The sequence below is a fragment of the Magnolia sinica genome, chromosome 17, assembly GCF_029962835.1.
Source record: "Magnolia sinica isolate HGM2019 chromosome 17, MsV1, whole genome shotgun sequence".
Lineage (NCBI taxonomy): Eukaryota > Viridiplantae > Streptophyta > Magnoliopsida > Magnoliales > Magnoliaceae > Magnolia > Magnolia sinica.
In genome coordinates this window covers 19,885,162-19,900,075 of record NC_080589.1, presented here as the reverse complement: position 1 = coordinate 19,900,075, position 14,914 = coordinate 19,885,162, and positions in this window count along the sequence as shown.

Sequence of the window (14,914 nt, the reverse complement as noted above, 5' to 3'; positions counted from 1 at the left end):
TTACTCTTTTTAGTGTCTCTTCAGTAACTTATGAAAGTAAAAAGGCTAAAAAATTAATCAAAGTGATTAAGTAATTTTAAGTAAAAAAAATATTACTTATAACTAATCATAAACCAAACATACTTATTTGAAATTACTTATCTACTATTGTAAGTAGAGAAAGTAATTTACTTGGTGATATCCAAATGAGCTATTAATATAACTAGATTGTACATGAGTCGAGCTAGCTCGAAAAGCTTGCTCAACTCGACTTGATTTAACTCGAATTAACTCGGCTTGAAGGGCCAACTTAGGGTGAATTAAGCTCACTTTTGAAAACTTGAGTTGAAATTGAGCCGAATTCGAGCATGGTACAGATCAACTCGGCTCGAGTCTATATATAACTTAATTATTAAAAAAAAAAAAACCCTACTCGACCCTCTCTTTCCTCTTTTCCCTCTCTTTCCCTTATCCAACCTGGCACAACCCGTCGGTCACCATCCCGTGCTCGCCTGAGCTCTCTCTCTCTCTCTCTCTCTCTCTCTCTCTCTCTCTCTCATTCTCCTCTCCCTGATCCACGCCCAACCTGACTCGTCTCAGCCCACTCGGCAACTCAGGTGCAAATTTGGGTCAAGTTAGGTGCTGGGTTAACATATGAATAAGCTCAACTTGGCTCGAATTACTACCTCGACTCGAGATCGACTTGAAAGCTTTGACAAACAAGCCAAGCTTCAATGCTAAGCTTGAGGATGAGCTCGAATTCGAGTATAGCACGGATGAGTCAAGCCGAGCTTGGCCCAACTTGACTCGACTTGGCTCGATGTACAACCCTACATATAACGTCTGCTTTATGTTAAAATGAAATATCATTTTTTACACTCTTTTACATCTCTTTATTATAAGTCAGAAGGAAATGTCGATTTTTACTCTCTTGTACATGCCGGAGAGTAATAAAGGTGTTGCTAGGCTATTATTTTTCATGACACACATACCAATGATGCCTAAAAATAATTAAATTATTAGTTGTATAACTAAAATAATCAAATTATTATATCAATAGAATTATCGGACAGTCCAAGCATCAGCCAAGTAAATCGACGGTTAAAAATATTAGCGGGCCATGCATTTGTAATCCTATGCTTGTGGTTCGCTCAAGTGGAGAAGATTATTAAATTGTTAATTATGTGATATCTATAAATTGATTTCAATTGGATTTTAGGATTTGTGATTAGTTTTGTATAACAAATCTTAGATTATGAGATTGCAAAATATAGATTTGTATCTCCTCTATATTTTATAAGATAATGGTATCCTTAATTGTCACTTAAAATGGACCACTCACATTTTTAATTATATAACATTTCATATAATAGCCATCAATTGAATGGTTAGGATTTCAAGATCATTTTGATTTCTTGGATGGGCGCTATCCACAATTTCTACGGTCTGGATAGCTGTACATGAGTGCCACATGTCAGGACTGTGTCACCATCATTTTTTTTAAAATGGCAGTGTACTACCACAAAAAGAAATGTACAATTACTGTAGCTATAGTGTGCAGCGCGTGCTACGTAAAGCTTGTACGCTGGGCACAGCTTCGGTGGATCCAGGGATCCACCAGGTGGGTGGATCCGCAACTGTGGGGTCCATTTTGATGTATTTTCATTTCATCTACACCGTCCATCGGTTTTTACAGTGCATTTTAGTACATGAACCAAAAACTGAAGTTGGTAAAAATCTCAGTGGACCACACCAGTGAAACAGAGGTGACTGACCATTAGAAGCTTCTTATGAGCCACAAAATTTTTGGATCAAGCTGATATTCGTGTGGTCCCTTCAACCAGGTCCTTGTGACCTTATCAACAGGTTGGATGAAAAATAAACATTCAAGTGATTCTCAAGAAGTTTTTAATGATGGGTATTCAATCAACCCTATTTCTTGTGGTGTTGTCTACTTAAGATTTATATCTGCTACATTTTTGGTACCATGCACGAAATGAGATGTAAAAGCCGATAAACGGCTTGGATGTAACTCACATACATCAAGATGGGCCCCATAGTAAGGGATCCACCAAAGCCATGCCCTGGTACACCGTACCTCTCTCACGTAACACATGGAAAATGTGTGGTCATCGGAGCTGTTGGTGGATAGTACATATGTTAAAAATAGCCTTGATGAGCAATCTTTTTCATAAGCCATCGGCAGAAGGAACGGTTAGATCAGTGGTCAATGTTGAACCATTAAAACTCTCAAGAGTTGGATCTTTATAGTTGTCCAGCCACTGAAATTAATCTCGTACGGGTCCTTGCTCTTACTCAGGTGGTAGACTCTTCGGAGTTTCAACACCTGGTTGAGGGTTCGAGTACCCATTGGTGGTGAAATCCCACTACGGCGTGTTTAAAAAATAAAAATAAAAAATCTCATACATATAGGTGGCCCACTAGATCAACAGTCCTATTCACACATGCTTCCCGGTTGACACGTACACCTTTAAGGAGTTTAATGCAGCACGCTTTCACACTAGTAGTCCTTTTGTACCATCCCTACTCGTGCATCTGTTAAAGGAATAGTACAGGAAGGTAAGCTACCCACTCACCTTTTGCATGTGATATCTGAGGGGCGTTTGGCGCATGGTATTAGATGGGATTTGGTGAGATGAAATTGCATCTGGTCCTGTCCCAATTCCACTCCATGCTTGGGAAGAATGGAAATGCTTGGAAGTATATTATATCGAATTGCATGGGGTCCCATGCCCATTTCACTCAATGTTAGCAAGTTGTGTAGGTCCCACCATGACGTGTGGGTTATATCCACACCGTCCACCTATTTTTTGAAATCATTTTAAAGCATGGGCCAAAAAATCAGGTAAATCTAAAGCACAAGTGAACCCCACCATAGAAAGCAACAGGGATTGAATACTTACTGTTGAAAACTTCTTTGGAGCCACAAAAGTTTTGGACCTGTCTCATTTTTAGGCCCATGCCATAAAATGAGGTTACAAAACAAATGAACAATTTATATAAAACATGTGTGTTATTCTCAATAGTTTCAAATGATGGTGGATACATCCATTCAATGTACTACTGAATTACAAACAAAGCATGGAATTAAGCTTATCCCATGATGACATTGAACAATCCCTGCCATAAGTAATAATTATGTTTTTTGAATACCATCCCACCTAATCCTTCCCAATGCCATGCCTCAAACACCCCCAAAATCTCAAAGCTAAGCCACCCAATCCATGACCTAGCCAGAGATGGGCATTCCAGTCAGACCCTCCGTGGGGCCCACCATAATGTTTGTATTTTATAATGTCATTCATCCATTTTGACTAATCATTTTAATACATGAGCTTAAAAAGAGATAGATCAAAGGCTTGAGTAGACCACACCGCAAGAAGTGGTGAGTCGGTGACAATGACCCTTAATGTTAAAACCTTGATAGGGCCCACTGTAATGTTTATTTGCCAATCCAATCCATTATATAGATTGAAAGAAAAGAAAACATGAACATTAACTTGATTCAAAACTTTTGTAGCCGCTAGGAGGTTTTCAGGGATGGGCATTTAATCCCCACTATTTCCAGTGGAATACTCCACTTGAAAGTTTGATCAACTTCTTCTTCTTTTTTTTTGTTTTTTTCATTATTGAAAACGACTTGTCAAAATAGATAGATAAGATGAATAGAGCACATACATCATGGTGGGCCCCACAAAGCCAATAATAAAAGTGTTCATCTCTAGCTACGTTTTTATAACGGTAGTACCCAATCAGTGTCGGTAGGATTCCGTGAGGGCGGGGAATCACGGATTTCAGTAGGGCCTGACATGGCACGTGTTTCCCATGCTCGCGAAATCCGTTCCCATATACTTGGGTTCCCAAGTGGGACCCATGTTTCCATAATTTGGAAGTTGTTCTGCGCCTATTACATTGGATAAGGAGCCGATTAGGTGACACCGGCTAAGATGTTGCCTATGCGGTGTCGCATTCAAATAAATGTATGAGAAGGGTGATGTACGTACTCGACTTGTGAAAGATGATGTCCCCGCTCTGACAGCTTCTGCACATTAATACTATGGGAAGGAGCATTTCCTAAGAATCTTTAAAGAATGATACCTTGGGAAAACTATTTTTGTGGATTGTAAACTAATTAATGTTGTGTCTATTATTTATGGGCAAAAAAAATATACATGCTGTAATTTTTCTATCATTTTCCCTTAGGATCTATTTTTATTAAAGCCAACTTGGCAACTAGATCTCAAACTTAGGCCAGGACATTAAAGTGGACCTCACCAAATGAGTGGTGTAGATGCCTGAAGATATGTTGCCTTAAGAGTTTCTTTAACTTCCACGACGTGGATTAGGAAATGAAATGGAATAAATATTTTAATTAAAGGATGTGAATTTTTTCCGACCATGGTTTAAAATTTTCATGTCTTGGACCAACTCATCCGCCTTTTAACTGAGTCCACTTGGATGAGTCCGCTCTTTTGGAAAACTTAGGTTGAGGCACTTTTATTTTTTTTTTATCTTGGGTAAAACAATCCTAATTTATAGGCTCACGATGTTGTAGGTGTCATATTCATTCCATACACCAAGTGTGCTCTTCAATGTTAGGCCCTGAGGCCAAAAATCAACCAATAGACAACTTATGTGGGCCACACCGCGTTAACTTAGATGGTATAATTTATGTTGTTCTTATTGGTGTGGCCCATTTGAGTTTTTATTGGATTGATCTTGTTTATGTATGGTCAATATATATTAGCGGAGTTGATTTCACATGTAATACATGGTGGTTTGTATAGGGCCACCATGGATCTGGGAGAGACTCCCTGTGTGGGGAGATCATCAATGATAACATCCAATGAGTTTATTTAAAGTATGATTAAAAAGTTTTTTTTTTCTTTTTTAATACATATGGACCAATTTAGACGAAGATTCTGTTAAAATTAAGAATTTGATTTTTCAAAATCTTTAAATTCTGTTGTGCTTTATAATAAAATTAATCGCGACCCAAATCTATATCACATTGAAATTGATTTGATCATTGATCTAGACCATCCATCACGTAAGTCCCACCTTGAATCCCTATTATTCTCATAACTTCTGTCACGTGATCTTGACTGCCCAATTAATTCTTAGGGAAATGGACAATCTCTATTGATCGTACTATAAACAGCCTGATCATTGATCTAAACCATCCATCATGCAGATCTCACCATTAATTGCTCATCCTTCTAAGAAAATCACTTTAGTTGAATGATCCTAATCTTCCCATCAATATCTTAGGAAATGAATGGTTCATCTTGATCATACTACAAATGGTCCAATTAATCATTGATTCATATCATCTATCATGTGTATCTTACCTTTGACTTGTCCATCCCTCTAAAAAATTACTTTGGTTGGATGATCCTAACTACCTAATCAATGCCTACGTAAATTGATGGTTTGCATTGGTCGTATTATAAATGGTGGATCACGGCAAAATCTCTCATTAATGGCCTGTGTATGAAAATCTTCCCATGCATCCAGTTTTAGTAGAACTTGTTGGCATCTAACTAACCAATTTGGATTGTTTACCAGCTCCAATCCACTTGCCCTTGGCAGAACCCATGTAGGTCAATCTATACTATTAATATGATTATTCCACCATTTAGGGCCTGTTTGGATACCACCAAATAACTTACTTTTTTCACTTACTTTTTTTACTTATTTCGAATAAGTTTGGGTTATGATTGGTTTATAAGTAACTTTTTTACTTAAAAGTACTTAATCACTTTAGTTAATTTTTTTAGCTTTTCTAATTTTCATAATTGCTTAAGAGAGGCATAAGGAGTATAGTTGTAAACGAGTCGAGCTTGGCACAACTTGGCTCGGCTCGGTGAGTAGCTAACCCTAGCTCGAACTCAGCTTGAACTCAGCTCAGCTTGGTCATTGAGCTTGACTAGCTAGCTCAGCTCGGTTTGGTTAGTAGCTCGCACCAGTTCGAGCCAAGTTTAAACCTATGCGACATTTTCTCAAATACATAGAGTACATCTTCAATTTTTCACAGAATGCAAAACAGTAACAACAATATACATGTATTTCATCAAACTCTCGGTGGGCAACATCAAAATCATGATTTGAGGGCAGTTTTAGAATTTGAACTTTTTTTTTTTTTTTTTGTAGCGATTTGTTTCATATCCATTCCTTCCTCGCCACTAGCCGATCCCATGGAGAATGTATGCACCCGAAACAATACTTCATTGAGTTATTTCATCAAACACTTGGCGAGTAACATCAATATCAAAATAACCGAGTCACCGAGCTTATTCAAGTTAAGGTTTGATCTGAGTCGAGTCGAGCTTGGGCAAGCTCGAACTCGGCTCGTAATTTTTTCAAGCTAAAAAATTAGCTCGACTCAGCTCGAACTCAGTTTCGAACAAAGTCGAATCGAGCTTTTTTGAGTCGAGTCGAGCAAGTTAACCAAGCTAACTCGGTTCATGTACAACTCAAACTAGGAAAGACGAAAGAGAGGAGAAGCTGATAAGTATGTTGTTTGCCAAACATACTTATCTTCTTAATAAGTATAAACTAAGATAAGTAACCTATGGAAAAAGTAACTCATCTCAAGCAACTAATGATCCAAACACACCCTTAATGAAAGATGTCTAAAACAAGATACCAGAGTGGGTGATCCATTCATTAATTGACCATTATTTTGGACCGTACTATGTTTTTCCATTCCATTTATTTTTGGGCCAATGATCTAAGGATTATATTGTCCAATTTGGAAATGCTTGGGCATCATCAACCAGTTGCGTGTTCTTTAAGATCAACGGCTAGGATTCCAAATACCTGGTCCTTACATGGGAAAACTTATGCCTTAGAATACTATTCATGTTTTGATGTATTAGGGAAATGATATTTAAACCTGTCTTTTTGTAGAAAAGGATAGGATGTAAAAGGGTTTATAGGCCTATCAATAGTACCTGAGGAGCCTGACTGAGTTTAAACGGTCTCGGGTATGATTTTCAGACTTGTTTAAAAAATCTAATTGGGTTCAAATCCACCACATTATACCCATTTAAAAATTGGGTCCCATCAAATCAGATATCGGGTACCCAACTGTCTCTGTTTGGTACTATATATACTATTATATATATGAATATAATTACTATGTCAACATTAAAAATAATTTGAAAATTAAGATATTTAATGTCACAAATCATATTGTATTGGGAGAGCTTGGAGAAGATTTTTCTAAGCCCACATGCATGTGAAGCCTAGTCACATACAAATAAACCCATGTCCATACATGTTTAATAGAGCTTTCAATCTAATTTGAAACCTTATCACACCTTCTATCCTTAAAAAATTATGTCATTTCCTTCCTCTGGTAGACCACAACTTACAAAATAATTGCACTACTGAAACAAAAATAAAATAAAAATTAGCCATCTATCGTAAGAAATGAAAACAGCTAGAATTTTAAACAAAGATCTAAACAATGTGGCCCACTTGATGGAAAGCTAGGGTTTTGCACATTTGACATACTGGTGTTGGATATGGGCCCATGTGGCTCACTCATGAGCAATCACCTGTGGATGGGTCCTACACCAGATTCCCTCCCAATCTTTTATTTTGCTTTCTCTTTAGAATTTGGAAATGAATTTTAATTTCTAAATTGAATATAATAGAAGATAGGACTAGAAAGATGGAGAGATTATATGAGATGGATAACCAACATCTCATCCAAATTCCCTCGATCCCTCCCTTATGCGAACAAAAAAAGCATCCCTCGTTCAATGCACCTCAAAAATGTTAGAAACGAGAGTTTCTAGAGAGAGAAAAGAAGAAGAAAAGTTTATATATATTTTGTCAATCTAGCCTCATCTAAAGATCAAAATCATTGATTATGATCCAAAGGCCATCTTATGTTAGGAGTATTACAAATGTAAACTATCAATATTCACCAGAAAGGAATATGTTCTTAGGAACCCCACACCTGTTATGCAGATCTCAGTAGGTAGTATGATCATATGAATGGTGGGTCGAGGCACGTACATGTCGCTATCTTTAAGATAGTCTGCACCCATCGGTGTAGAGTACTAGTGTCAAAGGTCGTCGACGCTACTATCTCCTAATATATAACTCTCTAGTAATGTTTCCATACAACGTGCACTCGCTGGTAAAAAAGCAATACCAGTAGAACACCATACCCAGTGTTCGAATTATCTTCAATTTTATCGAAATATCTCCGATATTATCTTTATCTCCAGCTCAGCGATACCGATTACACTAGTAGCGATACCGATAACACTGGTAGTATCAGAAATTTCGGGTATTAGCAATGTATCACTAGCTATCGCCAACGTATCAATATCGCTAATGTAATCGCCAATATTTTCAACAATATAAATTATAGGTGTCACTTGTATTGCCAATGCATTAATATCACCAATGTATTGTCAATATTTTTTACCACGTAAATTCTAAGTAATGCTTGTATCATAAGTGTATTGATATTTTAATAATATCGCCAATGTATTGATATCATCAAAATTTTGTTTATAAATAATTTTTTTCATGGGTACATGATTATATGTAGTCTTCAATTTGTCATTGATAATCTTGATATTATCGATATTGCAACACGCGTAATATCGAGAACACAATCTTTTGTTTCCTTTCCAATTGTTGATGATTTCTTGGTGAAATATCACGTGTTGTTGTTATTTTGCAATATTGATGGATGTTTGAATGGAAGGTTGGATGGTTAAATATGTAGGATGGGATGGTTGGACTGATTTCTTACAACAACACATGCTTTTAAGGCCCTATTAAATGGAAACTTGTTATATATGCATTATTTGTGTACTTCTTTTTATTTCTAAATATGTAAATATGTACATTTTAACATCTCCTGAAGTTTCGTTGAAAATTCTACTATTTTTCCCATGTTTACCCGCATTTCCTGTTATCAACAATATTATCAACGATATCAATATTATTTCCATATGCCTGGCCAACGAAAGTTGTAGCGATATCGATACTTTGAACATTGACCATACCACACCACACAGATTTTTTTCTTATGGCCACAAACAAGCTAATTTTGATCTAAAATGAAAATGAAGAATATCTTTGTGAGAGAAGAAAATTTTTCCTTTTTTTTTTTGTTGCGATACAGAAACTTTAGCCATAATCCCTCCTTTAAAGCCTCGAAGCCACGTCTCGAAAAAGACTTGTTAAAGAGAAATGACCGTGATGTTTTACATGCCCAAATAACAAAGACACATAATGGCCTTATCAAGTGGGCCACATCCAACGGTCACAATTAAAGCAGCGGATAAAAAATATTTTATAAAATTAGGCAAAACCTAGCCCATCAAGACTCTAATTAAGGAAGCCACTCAGGCCATCTGGGGTCCGATTTACCCCCCCTACGCATGAGTATACATAGGAGTGTATGTGCGGACATGCCCGATTAAAGGTTTCCGGGCCAGATTTCCCATCAGCTGCACCCCTTGCGCGTGCATATGGGCTTGAGCATGGCTTGAGCATAGTTTAACATACTTGACAAGAGTTTATATTGAGCAAAGATATATAAAACCCATTTTTCTTCTCCCATTATATCCAATATGGGATTAAAGAAAAGCACAAAATGATAAAAAATCAAACCAACACTTGAGCTAAAAAAATTCATATGTTTTGTTGAAATACATAAATAATCCCCCACTTATTTTAACCAAAACAAATGTGGGCAAAAGAAAAAAAATAAAAAACTTATGTGTATAAATGACGGTGACAAAAAGTCTTGAATCTCACTTTGTGAATCGTACTTGGACTATAAGAAAATAGTTAATAGGGTCTTGAACTAAATTTCTTTTAAAGTAAACCATATACAAAACATATATAGAAGTTTAAGTGTTATTGTAAGGTGTTTAAGAGTTGCACTTTACGGCAATGTGCATTATCCTGGTCTTTATGAGCACTCTAGAAAATTGCCTAATTCTCATAAGAAGTGGCCCCACTTCCACACTCATATAAGTGAGTTTATCAATTGTGTCTCTGTAACAACTATCACCCCACCTTAAACAAGACTATAAACTCATTAAGGGAGTTACCTAACTTCAATTCGTTACAGAGATCTACATTACTAACATTATAAAGAGAGATAGAGAAATACTTTTTCTTAAAATGTAATGCAATTCATTAAAGAAATCACATGGAAACTTGTTTGTCCCATTAAACCTAATTCTTAGGATTCCAGTTCTTGGGTTGGGTTTCTATTTCTTATAATTTAGTATTTTATGGGCTTAAGTCCCATCTTTCTTGATGTTTTCTAAACTTTTTCCCTAACAAGAGCTTTTGTCAAAGGATCCGCAATATTCACATTAAATCTTATAAAGTTCAGAGTAAATACACCATTTTTTTAACTATTGTCTCATGCAACCATGTTTTAAACAGACTTGTCTGAATTTTCCATTATAACTTATTATTAGCTATTCCTATAGTTGCCAAGCTATCACAATAAATGGAAATAGGTAGTACCGATTTCACCCAAAAGGTATATCTATTAATAGAGTTTTTATCCATTTAGTCTCTTCACTAGTTGTTGCTAAAGCAACCAATTCAGATTCCATCATGGAATGAGCTATATAAGTTTGTTTTTTAAATTTTCATGAAACAACTCCACCTGCCATAGTGAAAAAATAGCCACTAGTAGATTTACAATCATCTGATCCTGAATTCTAATCAGCGTCACTATATCCTTACCCCATGGCTGAAAATCTTTAGTAATGAAGCCCAAGATCAGAGGTCCTTTTAAGATACGTCAAGACCCTATATATAGCATTACAATGTATTTCACTCGAGTTACTAGAGTATATACTTAGCTTGCTAATTGCGAAGGCAATGTCGAGCCTAGTGCAATTTATAACACATGTCAGAATATCGATTACACTAGCATAATCAATTTAAGATATTCCATCACCAGAATTGTATTCTAGTTTCATACTAGGGTCAAAAGGAGTACATTCATGTTTACTATCAAAGTGGTTATATTTCCTTAAAATCTTCTTTATATAATGAGATTGTGTAAGAGTTATACAATTTTCACCTCTAATTATTTTAATCCCTAAAATGACATCTGCCTCTCTAATGTCCTTCATGTCAAAATGCGAAGATAGAAAAGATTTTATTTCATTAATCATTTCAATGTTTGTACCAAATATCAAAAGATCACCTACACATGGACATACCATAATTCCAGATTTATCAGATATCTTACAATAGAAATATCTCTCACTTTCGTTAAACATGAATCCATTAGACATGATCACATAGTCAAATTTTTCATGCCATTGCCAAAGAACTTGTTTTAGCCTATATAAAGACTTTAAAAGTTTGTACATTTTATGTTCTTGACCTGATTCAACAAATCATTCAGATTATTCCATATATATTCCTTCTTGTAATTCACCATTTAGTAATACAACTTTAATGTTCATTTGGTGAATTAAAATATTATTCACCGATGCAATGACAATTAAAATTTAAATTGATGTCGTTTTCTAAACAGTGGGATAAGTATCAAAATAGTCAACACCTTCCTTTTTTTTAAATTAATTAGCTACTAATCTAACCTTATGTTTATTAATTGAACCATCAACTATTCTTTTCTTTTTTTAATAACCATTTACAGCCTAATGTTTTTATTCCAGGAGGTAAGTCAACTTATTTCTAAGTGTTATTAGATTTGATAGAATTTATTTTATCTTTGATTACTTCATTTCAAAAGGTATCATCATGAGAGGACATCACCTATTTGAATATTACTGGACCACCTTCTAGTTGAGTTAAAAACACTTGAAAATTAGGACCAAAGTCCTTTGCAATCCTTGCTCGTTTACTTCTTCTTATCTCAGGTTTAGACTCAAGATTTTTTAAGTCTTTAGCGTAAGAGTAGGAAGGTTCATTTATATTTACAAGGGTGGATTCGCCACTGGTTTGACCCCCACTGTTCTTTTGTTTATATGAAAGAACACTTTCATAAAATTCCGCATATCTAGATTCGATAATGATATTTTCACCGATATATACTAATTTATAAGTGTTATTATAAGATAGATACCCAATAAGTATACACTTGCCAGTTCTACGTCATAATTTAGGTCTTTTGGGATCAATAAGCCTAACATACGCAAGGCAGCCCCAAATTCTAAGATAGTTTAGATTTGATTTTCAGCCATTCCATATCTTATACGGTATTATTTTAGATTTAGTTGTAGTCACTCTGTTTAGTATATAACAGGTTAAACTTAAAGCTTCTCTCCAAAAACTTAAAGGAAAACTTGAACTGAACAGTATAACATTCACCATATTATTAATAAGAGTCATATTTTTACATTCTGCTATCTCATTCTATTGTGGAGAATATGGAATAACAATCTCATGAATTATGCCATTAGATTCATGGAAATAATTAAAATGCCTCGAGGTAGATTCATCGCATCTATCACTTATAAGGGTTTTGATTTTTCTATTTAATTGATTTTCTACTTCATTTTTTAAAAATAATAAATTTGAAAAATGCTTCATTCTTTAATCTTAATAAATATACATAAGTGTATCTGGAATAATTATTTATAAAATTAACAAAATATTTCTTACCTCCTCTAGTAAGATTTTCTTTAAAATAATATCAGAGTGTATCAATCCTAATAACTCTAAATTTCTTTCAATGCCTGAGAATGGTTTCCTCGTTACCTTCGACTGAGAACAAGATTCACATTTTTCAAATTCATTATTTTTTAAATGAGGTATTATACCATAAGCAGACATATTTCTAATAGACTTAGGATTCACATGACTTAATATACCATACCATAATGAAACAATGAACAATATGTGAGTAGAAGTAGTACCTTTATTAAATTCAACATTTGTTTAAACATACCATGACAATGATCAATATAGCCTTTACCAATAAAGGAGCCATTTTTTAAATTATAAATTGTTTAGACTCAATAACCTGCCGCAGACTAGTTTTATTTAAAAATAACTTGAAACAAGTTTTTTACACATATCTGACACATGAAGAACATTATCCAGAGTAATGGTCTTCCCAGAGGTGAACACTAGTTCAACATTTCCTTGTCCAATAATGTTTATTGTTACAACATTCCTCATTTGGACTTTTCTATCAGAAGGAACTTCCTCATGTTTCTTTAACTAAGTGCGATCGTAATACACATGTGCTAACACCCGTGTTGATCCATCAATCATCACATGGTTATAGCGAACCATGTTGACTTCTGTGAGCATAGTCACAGTTTTAGGTTCCTCTGTTACATTTTCTTGAGTGTAGGAGACAGCTTCCTTTTCCGCTTATAGCACTCTCTTGCAAAGTGACATAGTTTGGCACACACGTAGCAGCTAGATGATTTTTTCTTGTCATTATTTTTTTGGTTTTTAGCCTTAGTATTGAGTTTCTTTTTGAATTATTTTTTGTTCGGTTTTAAGTTATTGGGTTTGGGTTTTCCTTTCTGTTTATTCTGGCCATGCTTTTCATTAACCATTAAAACTTTGAATACATCAGATTTTTATTCTTCTATAGAGTTCTGGAGTTTTGATTCTTCATTTATTTGAATACGAACGATCAATTGTTTTATCAACAATTCTTCAGTTTTACGTGGAATGGAAATTTTGAAGTTTCTTTAAGTGGATGGCAGTTTTTCAATGACAACAGTCACCCGGGATTGTTCATTTAACTTGATCCATTCAAACATTATTTTATGAGCTATGAGCTTAAGCACATTTATCTGATGCACCACTGATGTATCATCACTCATCTGAAACTTAAAGTATCGACTAACGGCATATTTTTTAACGCTCGCTTATTCAGTCTTATACTTTTTTACTAAAGCCTTCCAGATCTTAGTAGAGGTATTATAGTCACAATACAGATCATATAACTGATTTGACAAGGCACTAAGAATATAGTTTTTCCATAGATAATCGTTATCATCCCATTTCTGACGAACTATAAATGGTTCAGGCTCAAGAAGATTTGACGGTCGTGGCTTATTGATAATGTATACCACTTTAGGGGTGATTTGGTATAAGAATATTTTTTGTTTCCACCGTTTGAAGTGTTGGCTGTCAAAATATTCAGGTCAGACAGATTTGTCATTTGAATCTCCTAAAGCCATTGGACGTTTTATATCTTAAAATTATTAGGAGTACTGCAAAAGTAAATCATCAATATTCAGTTGTAATGCCCTGAAAATTGGGGGTCATGCATACATTCGACTCCCAAGTTCCTGGGTGTTACTTATAATCAATTTTATTATTTTATGATTAATCAGGCTTAAATACGCAGTATGAAATTTCTTGAAGCATAAAACACAACCACAACTAGTCTACTGAAATGAAATAGGCTAAATATATATACACGTCCAAATGAATGTAAAAGGGTCGCACAAGGCATTGCCCAACAAAATCATAAAAATATGTCCAAAATGAATAATGAGCTGAGTCTAACACCCAGCGATCCAAATCTGTCTACTAGGTCGATGGAGAACTGTCCATTAGCTGGAAGTAGGTCAACTCGTCCTCCTCCTCAAGACTTGCACCACCAGGCTCCTCATACTCTGCATCACCTGCACCTATGGAAGAGTCTAGTTGGTATTTTAAAACACCATCCCAGAGTGGGAGTGAGTGATCAACTCAGTGGGTGCTATTAGTTTTAAGTTGTAACAAGCATCAGTTATAATATGAATTTAATGAAAAACAATCAATCATAAACACCTAACTAATCTTATTAATGCGCATACATAACGGATGATATGATGCATGCCCTCGCCACAACTCTCCCTCGAGCGACTCCATCTAACGATCGCATATGACCAACACTCCCTCAGAGCGACCTCGACTGCCGAGT